Below are 6,000 nucleotides of genomic sequence, written 5' to 3'. Positions count from 1 at the left end.
TGATATGATTGAAAAATGTTTTGAAGAGACATGCATATAAATAACTTTTTATTCTTAAAAGTAATCAGTTAGTTTTATTCACATTTGTTTTCTCCTTAATTTATCAAGGTAAGTTTCACATAATGTGAAATTACATTTGATTATGCAATTCAATGAAATTTAATATGCTTATAATGTGGTACAATCATCATCTATCTTTAGTTCCTAAATATTTATATTGTCCAACAGGAGACTCCATATCTACTAAAGACTTCTTTTTATTTCTCAGTCCCTGATAACCAGTAACCTACCTTTTATCTCTATGGCTATGCCTTTTTACCACATGGGTTTTGCACTGCAACAGTTTTCAATCCAACATGCCAAAGTCATAGAGGTTTTAAAATTGTTCATTTTTCTTTTCCTTTTCCTTTTTTTTTTTTCATTTTGCAATTACCAGGCCCTGTGCTCCTCTCACCAATTTAGTAAGAGTGTGTGTGTCAGGGAGAGAATTATTACATTTATTTCAGGGACTGAGGACATTATTTTCTTATTTATTTAAATGCTGCTACAGGGATGAGATTTTGCAGCCTACAGTATGTAAGTGAGCAATCTATATTTTATTTTCACTGGATACATTTCTCAGACTGGGAAGGAAATTCTTTTAGCCAGATTTTTGTTGGTTGCTAGGAGACCAAATTCCTCTTGTGATGTGTTTGCTACTCAGCTTGACATATACTAGAGTGATGCTTTAGATTGCTTTACCTTCGTAGGCCTTCTGAGGCAGTGTTTCAATTTGCACTCTTGAAAACCATACAGGCTGGAAGAATATCTAAAGAAATATTTGAGATGGCACGTGTTTCTTCAGAAACTCAAGTTGTTTCTCCCAGAGATGAATTAAATGATTCAGAAGCCTCCACTAGGTCTCCACTGTGTAAACACACATTCCCTGCGGACTCAGACTTAAGGTCAATCATTGAAGAAAATGCTGTTCAGGTTTTGTCACAAGAATCCTTGTTAAAATGGCCATGTTACCGAGTGTGTGTCTCTGAGCCAGATAAAGATAATGATTTTTTTTCTCCGACCTTTCCCAGGAAACGTTGGAAAATATTTGAGAATGACCAATTCAAGTCTATTCTGTGGGATGAGAATGGAACTTGCATAGTGACTAATGAAGAACTCTTCAAGAAAGAAATTTTGCATAGAAAGGCTCCTTACAGAATATTTCAAGCTGACAGTATCAAAAGTTTTGTTTGACAGCTCAGCCTTTATGGATTTAGTAAAATTTACAGAATTTTCAAAGATCTGCCTTTCTAGCCACCTTTCTGGCAGAAGAGAATGAATCCATTGTCTTAAGCAAGGTATTTAGCATATTTCAGTTAACACTTTACATAGAGTATATATGTAATTTTACTTTGTATACCAGTAAATATATTAATACATGCAGTAAGATCACATTTTGAAAATTATGTAAAACACTAATGTAAAAATTATTCATTTTTTTGAAATTATTGAGTTCAGCTTGAGCATTAACCTTTCAGGGTTTTAAGGAATTTTGCTAACAACTTTGAAGCTCATTTATCAAAATATATGTACCAAAGCCACTTAATGCAATGTTACTATTAATACATAACATGTTTTCACTTGAGGGCTTAACAACTTGAGTGCTTTTTTCCCAAAAGCACATTTCTGAAGATAGTAAACCATGTTCATGAATTATTTGATGACATTAAGTTTGTGTGATGAAGCAGAAATCTGATATTTTAAGTGTTATGTTTGTTATTGCCACTTGTCTCAACAAATTACAAAAGATCAACATGCTATTTTGAATCAGTTGACCACTATTCATGTGCACTCTCATAGCACCTGCATCCAAGCAAGTGGCCACATTGTGAATTTCATTACAACCACAATTTCTCAATACCCTAACACATCTCCCTAGTAAAACCATTATCTGGGGCTGATAGTGGAACAATCTGCTCTTCCAACAAGATATCCTGTGATATCAGTCAACGAGGCTACACGTCTTAACCTGCTACCAGCAGGCAACTCGTGGTTGCAAATGCCTATGATACCTGATACATCAGCGGTCCCTCATTCCAGGCCAGATCTTCAACCATCACAACTGGACAAATATCACCCTGATTACAAATGATCTTCCATTAAAAGTGTACCAGGTTATGCGGGACAACAGAGACTAACATTTACATTGACCAAAAAAATCCAAAAATTTCTGCAATTATCTTACTGAACAATAAAACTGCATGTCGACTTTTATGTTTCCTTTTTTCTCTATTTCTCAAAGTATAGTTAAAAGTAGAATGGTGTTTTCTTTCAGTGTCAGGCTATTTTACTACTTTTTGTAAAAGTATATATGGGCGTTTTGATCATTTGTAAGAAAATTTGATGTGCTCCTATGTAAGTTAACTAATTTAGTTCTCTAAAGAGGAAAAAATAATAAAGTCTTTGGGTCCATTTGCTGCTGAAACAACACAGCACCACTGCCTGACTAATTTGTAAAAAGACTTATTTTGCTCATGGTTCTGGAGGTGGGGAAGTCCGAGGGGCTGCATCTCATGAGATCTTCTTTCTATGTTACAACATGGCAGGTTGACCTCATATGGCAAAGGGCATGAGATGAACAGAAAATTGAGACCAAACTCATCCTTCATCAAAGACCACTCACAGAATAACTAACTTCTTCTCCAGATAACACCATCAATTCAGTCATGGGGTTGAGCATACATGGCTAATCACCTCTCAAACATCCTACCTCCCAACACTATCTCAATGGACACAGAATTTCAATGTGAAATTTGGAGGGGACATATCAAACAATGACAGCAGGCAAAGGAAAGGAAACAACTGGAGCTAGGAAAAAGTAATAAGTGACTTCTAAAGTAGTCTGGCATAAATCAAATGAGGGCAAAAATTTGCATGACACAAAGGGAATAGAGGCTCACATAAACACATGCCCACCACACTGGGCTAATTTTTATATTATTAGTAGAAATAGGGTTTCACCATGTTGGCCAGGATGGTCTTGAACTCGTGGCTGCATTTGATCCACCCACCATGGCCCCCAAAACTGCTGAGATTACAAGTTTGAGCCACCATACCCCACCTCTACTGCAGAATTTCATCACATTGGTTTCGTGCTCCATACAAAGTCAGATTTAATTGCTTTTTGTCAGGATTAACACCTTTTAGATTCTGAGTCCCGATCCTCAGCATGGCTAAATAAATCCCTTCCAGACCTGATATTTGTTTTCCTTTCAGCTTTATGTCCTTCTGTTTCACCACAGTGAGACATTCAGACCATTCCACTTTCAGACATGCCCTTTTCCATCTGGTAACTTGAGTCCCATTATTTTCTTGGAGACAAAAGTCTCTCCCCAGTTTGCCTACTTAAGACTACTACAACACAGACATCACTCCTTCCAGGATAGTGCTTCTTGTCTATCGCATTAATTTTCCTGTCTGTCTGTCTGTCTTAGACAACCAGCACTGATGTAACACAGTACTTAATACATATATGTATGTGTGTGTATATATATACACGTATGTATGTGAATTAGTCAATGTTGACTGGGACTTACAAATATAGCACTTATTTTCATTGTCAAAATGAACATTCTTGGTGTTGTGGCATTAATTTTTATTTTTTCCTCACCACAACTTTTTCTAAAAGGGTAGGTCACAGTATTGTTCACTAGAGATGCAATAATTTTGACTTACTGAGATTAGCATCACTGGTTATCATTTCAACTATGATGCTCTTTTTTAGGTCTACTTATAATTTTTCCATGCTTCTAAAAGTTCTTTTTCATCTTCTGTTTTGACTGGCAGGTCCTTGCCTGAAAGAATTAGCTGTCTCCTTACCACTTGTTCCTTTATTTGCAGTAACAATTCCCAGTGGCAAAGGGATATTTGGGAGCCCTTTGTGGCCTATGGAAAAAAACAAAATATCCTAAAATAAAAACCTAAAGAAGCTCTTTGTGAAACTGACTTTTGATGTGTGGATTCATTTGATAGAGTTCAACCTTTCTTTTGATTCAGCAGGTTGGAAACCCTCTAATTGTAGAATCTGCAAAGGGACATTTGGGAGCCCATAAAAGCCTATGGGGAAAAACCTACTATCCCCACACAAAAACTGGAAAGAAACTATCTCTGAAACTGCTTTGTGATGTGTGAATTCATCTCACGGAGTTAAACCTTTTCTTTGATCCAACAGTTAGGAAAACTTTTGGAGAATCTATGAAGAGACATGTGGGAGTCCTTTGAGGCCTATAGTGAACTACCAAATATCCACAAATAAAAACTAGAAAGAAACTATCTGTGAAATGTCTGTGATGTGTGGATTCATCTCACAGAGGTAAAACTTTCTTTTCTTTCAGCAGGTGGGAAACATTCTTTTAACAGTATCTGTGAAGGGACATTTTATAGCCCATGAAGTCTATGATGAAAGACTACATATCCCCAGATAAAACTGGAAAGAAGCTATCTGTGAAACTGATTTGGGATGTGTAAATTCATCTCACAGAACTAAACCTTCCTGTTGATTCAGCAGATTGTAAACCCTCTTTTTGGGGAATCTGCAAAGGGACATTTCAGAGGTCATTGGGGGTCTTTTGAAAAGAAAAGAATATCCCCAGATGAAAACTAGAAAGAAGCTATCTGTGGAACTACTTGGTGATGTGTGGATTAATCTCATAGAGTTAAACTTTTATTTCAATCTAGCGGGTTGGAAATACTCTTTTTGTAGAATCTGTGAAGCAACATTTGGGAGTCCTTTGAGGCCTATGAAGAAAAACTGAATATTCCCAGATAAAAGTTAGAAAGAAGGTATCTGTGAAACTATTTTGTGATGTGTGGATTCATCTCACAGAGCTAAACATTTCTTTGATTCAGCAAGTTGAAAACACTCTTTTTGAAGAATCTGTGAAGGGACATTTGGGATTCCATTGAAACCTATGGAGGAAAATTGGATATTCCAAGATTAAAACTAGAAAGAAACTATCTATGAAACTGTTTTGTGATGTGTGGGTTCATCTCACAGAGTTAAACCTTTCTTTTTATTAAACAGCTTGGAAACACTCTTTTTGGATAATCTGTGAAGAGACCATTGGGAGTCCTTTTAAACCTATGGGGAAAATCAACTATCCCCAGATAAAAGATAGAAGCTTTCTGTGAAACTACTTTGTGATGTGAAGATTCATCTCACAGAGTTAAATCTTTCTTTAGATTCACCAGGTTGGAAACACTCTTTCTGGAGAATCTGCAAAGGGACATTTGGGAGCCCATTGCAGCCTTTGGGGGAAAATGGAATATCCCAAGATAAAAACTATAAAGAAGTTCTTTGTGAAATTGCCTTGTGATGTGCAGATTCATCTTACAGACTTTTTTTTTTATTATTTTTCAGGAGGTTGGAAACACTCTTGTTAGACAATCTGTAAAGGGACATTGGGGGTCCATTGTGGGTTATGAAAAAAAAAAACATGCTGGATAAAAACTAGAAATAAGATATTTGTGAAATTTTGTGATGTGTGGATTCATCTTGCAAAGTTATATCTTTCTTTTGATTCAGCATGTAGGAAATACTCTTTTTGGAAAATCTGTGACGGAACATTGAGAAGCTCATCAAGGCCTATTGAGAAAAACTGTGTATCCCCAGATAAAAATTGGAAAAACTGTATGTGAAACTGCTTTTTGATGTGTGGAATGATCTCACAGAGTTAAACCTTTCTTTTGATTCAGCAGTTAAAAAACACTGTATTTGGAGAACATGTGATGGGACATTTTGGAGCCCATTGAGGCCTAGAGTAAAAACAAAATATCCCCATATCAAAATTGGAAGGAAGCTATGTATCAAACTGTGTTGTGATGTATGCATTAACCTCACAGAGGTAAGCCTTCCTTTTAATTCAGCAGGTTGAAAACACTCCTTCAGGAGATCTGTGAGGGTACATTTTGGAACCCTTTGAAGCTTAAGGGAAATAACTGAAAATCCACCGGTATAAACTA

The 6,000-nt window shown here is 36.2% G+C and overlaps 1 pseudogene; it reads left to right on the top strand.

Annotated features, from left to right (window-relative positions):
* Positions 1–825: 825 nt before the first annotated feature.
* The window catches only part of LOC129053247 (heat shock transcription factor, Y-linked-like), a 29,942-nt pseudogene continuing 24,767 nt past the window's right edge, over positions 826–6,000 (top strand).

The sequence above is a fragment of the Pongo abelii genome, chromosome Y, assembly GCF_028885655.2.
Source record: "Pongo abelii isolate AG06213 chromosome Y, NHGRI_mPonAbe1-v2.0_pri, whole genome shotgun sequence".
NCBI lineage: Eukaryota > Metazoa > Chordata > Mammalia > Primates > Hominidae > Pongo > Pongo abelii.
The sequence above is the reverse complement of the archived record's forward strand: the minus strand, read 5'-3'. Positions and strand labels throughout refer to the sequence as shown.